Raw genomic sequence first — 12,334 nt, 5'->3', positions numbered from 1 at the left:
GTATTTCCTTATGTTTAAATGGTCAAATATTGGCAAAATGATTGAATAACACAATTTCATATGGGTCAAACTAATCGATAATTTTCTTCCTAATTTAACATGCAGATTGTTCCATTGTTTGTCCTCAACACTCAATAGCTTAAAAGACATTAATTTATTTTACTTAGTTTTATTTATTTAGTTCTAAGTGATATAACCTTTTTAGTCATCTTATAGGGAATGAGTCCACAAACATGAATCAATTAATGTTCTACCCCTACTCTCCCCCATTAAGAAAGATTTTTAAAGTTGTATTTACCAAAGTGTCCTCCTGCTCCATCTTTTGGGGCCCTCCATGGCCATCAGCAGGGGAGCCCTTCTCTGTTTGAGGTGATGAAAGGAGGAGGGGCCCCTTCCCCTTTCGCGGAAGCAGATCAGCTCTCGTCTTTTATTCCACAAAATGATAATGCAAACACAGTGCCAGAGGCAGGTACTGTGGGCATCTTGAGGGCCTGGAGAATCTGATAGCTTCATTTTAAGGAAACTGGAAGGCAGGGACAAATCCTCCCTGTGGGTAGTCATCCCAGCTCCAACGAGAAACCCTACCTCTCTAGGGTAAACACTGAAAGTCCAGTGCTGAAATCATAAGATAAATCAAAAGATTAGAAGCTAACTTATCTCAGGAACAGTGGTGAAAGGAGAGGAGCAGACAGCCGGGGAGGGAAAGGGGGTTAAATGGGACTAAGTTGAAGGAGAAACAGGAATTTGCTATAGAGTGCTACCTGAATCACCGCTAAGATATCCACCGAGTGGTGGATGCAGCACTGGGTGGTGACAACTTTCCAGGACGAAGAGGGGACAGTGCATGATGAAAAAGAGACACACAAGGGATTATAGAGAAGGGGTAGGAGGGCAGAGATAGGAGGAGGAACACCTCCACCTCTCTGACTTGCCTTGCAGCTTTTATTTCTGCCGTTATCTGCCAGCCATTCTTGCTGACACCAAGCCGAGTTATTGTGTTCCTTATAGACAGTGTTCTCCACTTGCAGTTCTAAACCAGACGGTCACGTGATAATCACCAGCCCCAATAAGGGGAACGGAATAGAATGTCTGAGCTAGCAAGCTCTTTGAACTTGTTATCTTGAGAACATCCTTAGAGGTGAAAGGACTTTGTCCCACTGCGGGTTTTCCAAGCTGCAAGGCCACAGGTCAGACTGCATTCCTCACCTGGCTGCAGTGACCTTCTGCACCTGGTCTCCGGCAGTGATGGGTGGTGGGCAGACAGGATTATCCACAGCCTAGGGATCAGCAATCAGAGCAGCCTCAATAGCCAAACATGTTTGGCCCAAGTCAGAAAACCGACTTAGCTCTGTCGTAAAGGCATCATCTGGGTGGCACTAAAAAAATTCCATGTTGTCAGTAATAATCGACTCCACCCAACAATAGCAGGAGTTTAATTTGCACCCCCACAAAAGCAACATAGCACACCATCCTGGGAAGTTTCCCAGATGAAGAATAATCCTGAATCAGCTCCTTCTGAATTAGGGTCAAAGATCAGGGACAGTCTGGCAGTTACTGAAAAACAAAAAATCATTCTTGCCCAGAGTTCAGGACAAGACTAACTTGAGAAGGATATGCTGGAAAGGGGTTCAAGGCCTATTGCATTAACACAAGTCAGGTCTGTCTCCCCATTGACTCACTCAACACGCATTGCTAACCATTCTTTTCTGCCCAGCATGCAATCTTGGGCAGTAGATCCTATGTTTCACATACATTTTCAATTATTAACAAGTTGCCTTGTTTCTCACATAGTACAAAGCAAAGTGCAATCTCTCTTTTTTTTTCTTTTTGCTTTTTTTTTTTAATTTGAAAGGCAAAGGTAGAAAAAGTCAGAGAGATCTTCAATCCTCTGGCTCACTCCTCAAAGGCCCACAACATCCAGGGCTGGGCCAGGTCAGAGCCAGGAATCCCAAACTGAATCTGGGTCTCCAGCATGGTTGACACAGACACAAGTACTTCCTCTGGGTCTCCCCAGTGGGTAGCAAGGACTCGAGCACTTGGGCCATCTTCTGCTGCTTTCCCCAGGCCATAGCAGAGAGCTGGATCGGAAGCAGAGCAGCTGGGACAGTAATTAGCACTCACATAGGATGCTGGCGCCCCAGGTGGCAAATGGCAGCTTCACCAGGTACATCACCATGCTGGTCCCAACCATTAATCACTTTTTTTTTAAAGATTTATTTATTTATTTGGAAGGCAGTAATACAGAGAGGCAGAGGCAGAGAGAGAGAGAGAGAGGTCTTCCATCCACTGGTTCACTCCCCAGATGGCCTCACCAGCCAGAGCTGCGCTGATCCGAAGCCAGGAGCTAGGAGCTTCTTCTGGGTCTCCCACGTGGGTGGAAGGGCCCAAGGAGTTCGGCCATCTTTCACAGCTTTCCCAGGCCATAGCAGAGAGCTGGTTTGGAAGTGGAGCAGCCAGGAATCGAACCGGCGGCCATATGGGATTCTGACACTGCAGGCCTGCAGCTTGTGCCGCCCCTTATCCACTTTTTGAAGGATTTTTCAAACTGTTTTCCACAGCAGCAGTGCTTTTTTTTTTTTTTTTTTAAATTCCCACCAGCAATCAATGAGGGTTCATTTTTCTTTACATCCTTGCCAACACTGATTTCCATTTTGAAAATTACAGCCAACCCAGCGGGTACAAAGTGCCATCTCATGGTTTCGATTTATCTTTCTCTAGGGACTGATGATGCCCAACAACTTTTTCCTGTATTTGTTTGCCGTTTGTGTATTTCTTTGGGAATGGGAAAATTTGCATTCAACCCCTTGGCCCATTTCTCTGACTAATTTTGTTTTTATTGCTGTGTTGAAGAGTTCTTGATATTTCTGGATACTAATCCAGATATACAATTTAAAAATATTTTCTCTCATGTCTTTTCACTTGAGTGTCCTTCATGTTCACAATTTATTTTTCTTTTGTTGTTTGTGCTTTTGTGTCATATATAAAAGTCATTGCCAAATCCAAAATCATGGAGATTTATGCCTATCTCTTCTTCTAAGAATTTTATAGTTTCTGATCTTATATTTAGGTCTTTGATCCAAGTTGAATTAATATCCATATATGCTGTAAGCAGGCACACAACTTCCTTCTTAAGTTTGTGCCTATCTAGTTGTTACACTGTCACTTGTTGAAAGGACTGCTTTTGGCTGGCGCCGCCGCTCACTAGGCTAATCCTCCACCTGTGGTGCCGGCACCCCGGGTTCTAGTTCTGGTTGGGGCGCCGGATTCTGTCCCTGTTGCTCCTCTTCCAGCCCAGCTCTCTGCTGTGGCCCAGGAAGGCAGTGGAGGATGGCCCAAGTCTTTGGGCCCTGCACCTGCATGGGAGACCAGGAGGAAGCACTTGGCTCCTGGCTTTAAATTAGCACAGCTCCGGCCATGGCGGCCATTTGGGGGGCTGAACCAATGGGAGGAAGACCTTTCTCTCTGTCTCTCTCTCTCACTGTCTAACTCTGCCTGAAAAAGAAAAAAAAAAAAAAGAAGAAGAAGAAGAAGAAGAAAGAAAAGAAAAAAGAAAAAAAGGACTGCTTTTTTCCATAGCATGGCTTTGGTAACTGTCAAAAGCCAGTTGGCCATAGATAAATGGATGTATTCCTGAGCTATCACTTCTGTAGTATTGATCTATACATCTGTCCTCATGCCATCACCACACTGTTTTGTTTATTGCAGCTTTGTAGTAAGTTTTGAAATTGGAAAGCATGAGTCTTCCAATTTTGCCCTCCTTTTTCAAGATTTTTGGATGTGAGGGCAATCTGGCTGCGATATCTGTCACTTGATCTCCAGGACTGATTCACTGAGCTGGCTGGTTAAGTGGGTGTCCCCCTCTCCCCTCATGGCTCCACACGCATCCCTCCTGAACTTGCGCACTGGATCAAAGAGGCCCTTCTCCACTAGAGGAGGCTGGTCTTTGCGCACCCCTGCTAGAACCTCCAAACAAGCTCTCTAGATTCATTTATTTATTTTACTATTCAGGATTCTTTGCCACTTGATATGAATTTTAGGATTATTTTTTCAATTCTCAAATATACTGAAGGATTTTGATAGGGATAACGTTGAATCAGTAGACATTAAGTCTTCTAACGCATCAATACGTGGTGTCTTTCCACTTAATTACACTCTTAATTTTCTTCAGCATTGTTTCGTAGTTTTCAGTGTACAAGTCTTACACCTCCTTGGGTGAATATAGTGTAAGTATGTTATTCTTTTTGAAGCTATTGAAAATGAAATGGTTTTCTTCATTTTCTTCTCATATTTTTCATTGTTAGTGCATAGACAGATATATCAGTGACTTTTTTGGTTGATCTTATATCCTGCAATTTTGCTTCTTAACTCTAATGACAGGTACATTCTTACATTTATCCTGCATCCATCTGTTCCTATGTGATGTTGTAGTCAAAGTATATGAAAAAAAAGTTGACCTCACATGGATATGCAGTTGGAATCAGAAAAAATAACTTACTAGCTTTTTATCAGACAATGTGGATACTCTTCATTGAAACTATATTAAGACTCACAAAGTACTAGTTTCTTAAAATTTAGTTGTGGGGCCGGCTCTGTAGCACAGCAGGTTAAAGCCCCCGCCTGCAGTGCCGGCATCCCATATGGCTGCCGGTTGGAGCGCTGGCTGCTCCACTTCTGATCCAGCTCCCTGCTAATGCGCCTGCAAAAGCAGCAGAGGATGACCCAAGTGCTTGGGCCCCTGCACCCATGTGGGAGACCTGCAAGATGCTCTTGGCTCCTGGCTCCTGGCTTCAGATCAGCTCAGCTCCGGCCGTTGCAGTCATTTGGAGAGTGAACCAGCAGTTGGCAGACCTCTGACTCTACCTCTTTCTCTGTAACTCTGTCTTTCAAATAAATAAAATAATCTTTAAAAAAATCTGTGCTTTAAAAAATAAAAAAAGTAGTTGTAATGCAGCATCTATAATCCTATCAGTAAATATTTTTTTTTTACTCAGTCACATTAAAATCTCTTGGCCTTACATTTTTAATGGGTTTTTCATCTGTGCATCATTTTATGAAATTATACATTAAATATTTGGAGAATATTAGTTAATTGAGTTATGCAGATTTTTCCAAGTATTAGCAAACTTCACTAATGAATATTTTTAAAATCACATTGTTAATACCACCACCATCTCATCACAGAATTCTTTTATTGTAGGAAGCTGCAGCCTCACAGTGGAAATTAAAGTTTTCCCACACCCAATTTTTGCTTAAGAATTTCGTTTTTATCAGTGGTGGCAAGCACTGTCTTGTTTTCCTTGAAGTAGTAAGTTACTTTGTTCACGTTCAAGAAAATGTCTACCAAATGTTCAGGTTGGATTGACCATAGTTTTTGCTTCGTTTGTTTTTGTTTTTGTTGCTTCCCAGAGCCAGCACTGGCAGGAAGTAGGAGTTAGAAGCCAGAGTCTGACCTGGTGTGTGTGATGGAAGCATCTCAGTCAATAGATTAAACACCTGCTTCTCAACAGTAGAGATTAAATATAACAGATACATATAATTTTTACTGATTATTCAAGGAATTTTTCATTTTAAATTTATTTTTATTTGAGATAAAATTCATTTATTTGAAATGTAGAGAGACAAAGCAAGAAGCAGAGAGAGAGAGAAAGTGCCCAGTCTCTGGTTCACTCTCCAAATGCCAATGGCTAAGACTGGCTGGACTGAAGCCAGGAGTCGGGAATCCCACATGGCCATCCCACACGGGTGGCAAGGACCCAGCCACTTGAGTCATTACCACTGTCTCCAAGGATCTGCATGAGCAGGAATCTGGCGTAAGGAGTCAGGTGTCTAACCCAGGTACCCTGAGACGGGATACAGACGTCTTCACTAACGTCTTAACCACTTAGCTAAATTCCTGCCCCAAGGAACAATTTAAAGTGAACACTATTTTTTATTTTTCATTCATTTATTTTTTAATGAGTATATAGCAGTGGTGATTACAATGACCACTAATCCAGACTACCTGATTCATGCTAAGGATTCACTATGAGTGCAAGTGACAACACAGTAAATAAGATCAGTAATGTCTCAGTAGTGTTGTCAAATCTTGAGAGCGCTATAAAGAAGTCTTAGAATCAACCTAGATATGCAGGTTTGTTCCAGATTTACAGGCAATGGACAGAATTGTAATACTGTAGTTCTAAACCATCTGGCACAGCTACTAAAAATTAGTTTTGGGGTGCTGTGGCATGGCAGGTAAAGCCGCTGCCTGCAGTGCCAGCTCCCATATGGGCACAAGTTCGAGTCCTGGCTGCACCACATCTGATCCAGCTCTCTGCTATGGCCTAGGAAAGTAGTAGAAGATGGCCCAACTCCTTGGGCCCCTGCATCGTGTGGGAGATCTGAAAGAAGCTCCTGGCTCCTGACTTCGGATTGACGCAGCTCTGGCCACCGCAGCCATTTAGCTAGGAGTGAACCAGCAGATGAAAGACTCTCTCTCTCTCTCTCTCTCTCTCTCTGCCTCTTCCTCTCTGTAACTCTGCATTTCAAATAAATAAATAAATAAATAAATATTTTATAAAAAGTTTTTCACAGACAGCCTTAATTTTATAAATGTTTGAAGACAGAGATGTAACAGACTCATCATAATCTCCTTGTTGAAATTTCTCCATGCCTTAGCAATGCGTTTGGGTGGTGTCATTACACACATACAACCAACAACAGCAGTCTCTACTTCTAGTTCTTATGAAATCAAAAGGTAAAGAGTAAAGGGCAGATACTGAGGGAAAAAGGTGAACTTGGCCCATGGAAGGATGCAGGGGAAGGAGGAAAAAAGGATTTACTCTAAATCGTATTCCTTTTCAAAGTCTATCATATGCATTGTATAAAGTGAAAGGGCTGCCATATGTATTTTACTAGAATAGATTATGAAATGGTTTGATTATGGCTTTGCCTTACAAGCATTCTTTCTCAAAGGAATGCCTCTAAATTATCTTTCACAAATCAAGAAAAACAAACAGAAATCCTTTTATTTAAAGGATTGTCGCAATAAGCTATTTTTCTTTCAATGAAATGATTGAAACAATAGGATTTAGAAATCTCTTTAAACAAAGTATTCATTACATTATATCATGCTATAGATAACCAAATCTGTAGTATGATCTTAAGAACAGGGTAATAAAAGTAAAGCTAATCAAGTTTCAATTAATACAAATTGCTTCTCCTACAAAGTAACAGATTACATTTAGAATTGAAAAATATTACAAAGGAAAATTAATGCTTTTCAAAGCAACGAAGAAATGAGTCTCTGGGATTGCTCCTTAATCAGTATGTGTGATTGCCAAACACATTCTGCATGGAGAGAAAGGAGAGTTCCACTACTTTTGCCATATCCCCCGTTGAGAAAATCCAAGTGTGAAACATTCTTTGAAGTCAGCAGGAATTCTTTGCTTCACAAAATAATTCTGAAGGGATTTAAAAGCCAGAGAGGATTAAAACTTGGGAAGAAGAGGGGGGAAATTCAGCTCAACCAGAACTGTCAATAAAAGAAAACACAGGCAGAAGGAAGAAGGGAAACTATGCAGTGTAAATCTGTCTTCCTTAGCACGAATGTACCCCAAGTGCAGAGTAGTTCATCAAAGTAAGCAAGAACTGGGGGCAACAGATTTAAAATCAAAATTGATCATTGATCATTCTCATGGACTTGGAGGCTTTGAAAAAATAGTTTTAAGTCAAGTGTTTGAAATACAAATTCATGTGATACTTGTTTTTTCTCTCTGATTCAAGCCAACCTCCCTGTTGCCTGTGTTATTCAACAGGCTCCTCTGATCTCCCCTAGCCTCCTAAGGGTCCTTTTCAAAGGTGGATGATGCTGCCTCTGCTCAAAACCCTCCAGCAGTTCCCCTGCTTGCTCAGAGTGAAAGCCCAAGTCCTGCCTGGCTCTGGCTCCCTCTGATCTCATCTCCTCTACTCCCTCTTGTACAATGCACTCCAGCCATGCTGGTTTCCTTGCTGTTCCTCCAACACAGTGGGCTCAGGTGCTCTCTCAGGGACCCAGCACTTGTGCTTGGCAAGTTCTCCTTCCATGGACCACAGGCTCACGCGCTTCCTCTCTTCAAGCTGTGTGTGTCTAGCACTTTCAATAAGGCCTCCCTTATGGGTCATGGTCACTCCGTCTTCCTTCCTGAATTTTCTTCCATTTCCTTATTAACTTCTCACACAGTGATAATTTCATTTATTTATTTTCCTTTTATCTATCTTCACCATAAGAATATACACACCATTGAGTGCAAAGATTTGGGCCTGTTTGTGCTTTGTGTATTTCCAACGTTTAAAGCAACGCTTGAAACACAGTAGCTGATTTAATGAATATTTGCCCCAAAAAATCCAGATGTCATTTCCATCTATATTTTCTCAGATAAGCTTTAAGTATGGATCCCTCACTTTGCTATGATTATTTGGGTTAGCATAAAAGCTTTGCTTTTGAAATCTTTAAAGATTTGTTTATGTATTTGAAAGAGTTACAGAGAGGGATACACACACACAGAAAGAGAGAGAGAGAGATGGAGAGAGAGAATCATCCATCTGCTGGTTCACTCTTCAGATGTTCACAACAGCCAGGGCTGGGCCAGGCCACAGCCAGGAGCCAGGAACCTCATCTGGAACCAGCATCCATATGGGACGCCAGTGTCACAAGTGGTGGTTTAACCTATCATGCCACAATATCAGATCATGCTTTAACTTCCTGCTTGGTTTATCAGATACTATTGGTGCAGCTGAGAATTGGCACAGAAGTGGCCTCTAACTAGCTGGAAAAACCTGGACTGGAATGAGAAAGTGCTGTTGCCTCTTCCATTCATTCTCCCTTTAGGCTTTCCTACCCCTGAGCTTTCCTGACTCTGAGTATCCTGCTGAGACCTCAGAGACCAAGGGGATGTCCTGTCTCTGGATTTCTATAGGTGTTCACCTTCTGCTCTCACCCAATTCTACGGACTAGGCCAGGCCTCATGTTTTCTCTTGGTGTGGTGGGCTTCACTGAATTCTGACCATTGTAGGGCTTCAAAGGGAGGCACAAATAAGAGCTGGTGCCTGTTCTGAGGGACTCACCTGCACGGATTTGCCTGTGTACACAAGTGAGTGTAAAGATCACAGGAAACAAAGAATTTCAAGTTAATGGTCTATGTAGTTATAAGCCTTGACTATTTCTTTCCACATGTACCAATTCTCTAGCTAAAGGATTAAGAAGAGTATTTGTGAGGATAGTTTTTACCTAACAAAGTGTGAATGGACAGAGGACATTGGACATGGTCATTTTCAAGTCACATTTAATATCCCCAAATTACTAGCATTTATAAGCAACTCTAGATTCCTGAAGTTTATTTGATTCTCCTTTTAACCACATTCTGGCAAAGCTATGATGATAGTAATGACTATGCTAAACAAAATGAAAAAACAATTAGGGAGGTTCTTGGGTATACACCTGTTAACAGATCACATCTGAAAAATGCAAACTTGGGGCCAGCATTGTGCCACAGCAGGTTAAGATGTTTCCATGTGAGCACCAGCACGAGTGCTGGTTGCTCCACTTCCAATCCAGCTTCCTGCTAATGCTCCTGGAAAGCAGCAGAAGATGGCTGAGTACTTAGGCCCCTGCACCCACATGGGAGACTCAAATGGAGTTCCAAGCTCCTGGCTTTGACCTGGCCCTAGCCTTGTTCATTAAAGCCTTCTGGGGAGTGAACCCACCGATGGAAGATCTAACTGTCTGTCTCTCCCTCTGTAACTCTGAATAAAACATACGGTCTGAGTTCTGCTTTATTTTTCCCAAGGCTCCTAGAGAAGAGACACAATATTTCTCCCCATACACATTGTTTGAAGATAGGAGGTTGAGGGAAGTTTTTGAAAGTTTCACCCCCATAATCCAGTTTTAAATTCACCCTTCCCGTATAGCAGTCTTTGCAGTTCTGCTTCTGAAAAGTAGAATTAGAAAGAAAAGACGATACAGGAAGGAGCAGGGAATGAAAAGCAGGACCAAGAGACACCAGACAGTGGGAAATCAAGAAGACATGGAAGAATTCACTGTTTTGTTATCCTTTGGTTTCTTTATGTCTAGGGGAACTGATCTGATTCTGGCATTCATCATCACTTGAATACAAAGTACAACAGATTCAGAACAATTAAGACACAGGTGGTAAGCTGTAAGGTAACTCTGGAAGAAACAGTTATTCAAAATGAAAATGTGTTCAGTTCTACCGGTTTTAAGAACAAAAGGGGCCAGCGCCGTGGCTCAATAGGCTAATCCTCCGTCTTGCGGCGCTGGCACACCGGGTTCTAGTCCTAGTCGGGGTGCCGGATTCTGTCCCGGTTGCCCCTCTTCCAGGCCAGCTCTCTGCTGTGACCAGGGAGTGCAGTGGAGGATGGCCCAAGTCCTTGGGAGACCAGGATAAGTACCTGGCTCCTGCCATCGGATCAGCGCGGTGCGCCGGCCACGGTGCACCAGCCACAGCACGCCGGCCGCGGCGGCCATTGGAGGGTGAACCAATGGCAAAAGGAAGACCTTTCTGTCTCTCTCTCTCACTGTCCACTCTGCCTGTCAAAAAAAAAAAAAAAAAAAAAAAGGGCTGGCGCTGTGGCTCAGGGGTTTAAAGCCATGGCCTAGCCTGCAGCACCAGTGTCCCATATGGGTGCCAATTCATGTCCCGGCTGCTCCACTTCTAGTCCACCTCCCTGCTGGTGTGCCTGGGGAAGCAGTGAAAGATGGTCTAAGTGCTTGGGCCCCTGCACCCATGTGGGAGACCCATAGGAAGCTCCTGGCTTCTGGCTCCTGGCTTTGGCCTGGGCCAGTCCTGGATGTTGTAGCCACCTGGATGGAAGATCTCTGACTCTCCTCTCTCTTTAACCCTGCCTTTCAAATAAACAAACAAATAAATCCTTAAAACACTAGGCTAATCCTCCACCTGTGGCGCTGGTACAGCAGGTTCTAGTCCCGGTCAGGGCACCAGATTCTGTCCTGGTTGCTCCTCTTCTAGTCCAGCTCTCTACTGTGGCCTGGGAGTGCAGTGGAGGATGGCCCAAGTGCTTGGGCCCTGCACCCCATCGGAGACCAGGAGAGGCACCTGGCTTCGGATCAGCGGCCATTGGGGGGTGAACCAACGGAAAAGGAAGACCGTTCTCTCTTTCTCTCTCTCTCACTGTCCACTCTGCCTGTCAAAACACACACACACACACACACACACACACACTGCCCAGCTCCCTCCACCCCCACACACCCAGTCCTTTTCCACCACTGTTAGCATTTCCTCAGGGACTCTGCCCCTCTGCACAGATAAACGAATGAGTATAGGGGTGGGGTAGGAGAGTACATGGGAATCGCCCTTTTCCCTTTAAACTCCGTTATGGAGATCTTTCCAAGTGCGTAGTCAGGCAAGCTTAATGAGCGAGCGGACTAACACTTACATAACTGCATTTCCAATTTTGATGGACACTGTCAAAAGAGACTGACAGATTGAATCAATGTCCACGCATATTATACAACCACAATCTAGATGCTAGTGACAAAACCACCTATTTCTAGAAACTACATAATCTTTCTTTTATAGCCTTTTAAGAGAAACCATGTCCATTGAGGCCCCAAATTAATAATAACAATAATAATAATAATAAAAACCTGACATCGCTGAGCAGTGGAGGACAACTTCCTCCAAGACAAACTGCAGCTTTTTGGAACTCTGCCAGAATTCATGGCTGGCCGCTTCCTTTGTGTGTGCTAATAATAAAATATAACTCAATTATTGCCTACTGTCAGAAGTTGAACTACTGGATATATTTGGTAAACAGAAACCATGACTCAAGAGTATGCAGATATCTGCTGAGAGAGTATAACAAAGCCCCTCCCCCCCAGGTAACGGTCACTCAGAAGTTTTGGAAATTCTTTGAGTCCAGCTGTCACTTGAGTTCCACGGCCTATTGACATTAACATGCGAAAAGGCACCTGTGTGCAGACAGGTCGTCACCCGCATTAACATTCATGAGGGCCGCACAGCTGAAGCCGGGCGTGCAGGAGGGAGCCCGGCCTTTGTCTCCCGGTGGGAACTCGGCTCGGGACCCAGGGCGGCAGACAGGGGAGTCGCAGGGCCGCGCGCCCAGCACGGCGCCGGCACGCCGCCTTTCTTCTCCCCCAGCCGCCTAACGCAGCTCTTTGTCGCAAGGAGATGGGAGGTCGGAATCCCCAACCTTCCGCTGCAGCGCAGGCCACACACATCCCACACCCCGAATGCAGAGCTTCGAAGGCCCCGTGAGACTCAGCCGTGCAGACAGCGGGAGAAGCCGCGCTCAGCGCCCCGCACGACGGCTCCCG

This window comes from Oryctolagus cuniculus, chromosome 14, assembly GCF_051225735.1.
Source record: "Oryctolagus cuniculus isolate XC-2025 breed Fujian yellow rabbit chromosome 14, ASM5122573v1, whole genome shotgun sequence".
In the NCBI taxonomy this organism is placed as follows: Eukaryota; Metazoa; Chordata; class Mammalia; order Lagomorpha; family Leporidae; genus Oryctolagus; species Oryctolagus cuniculus.
The sequence above is the reverse complement of the archived record's forward strand: the minus strand, read 5'-3'. Positions refer to the sequence as shown.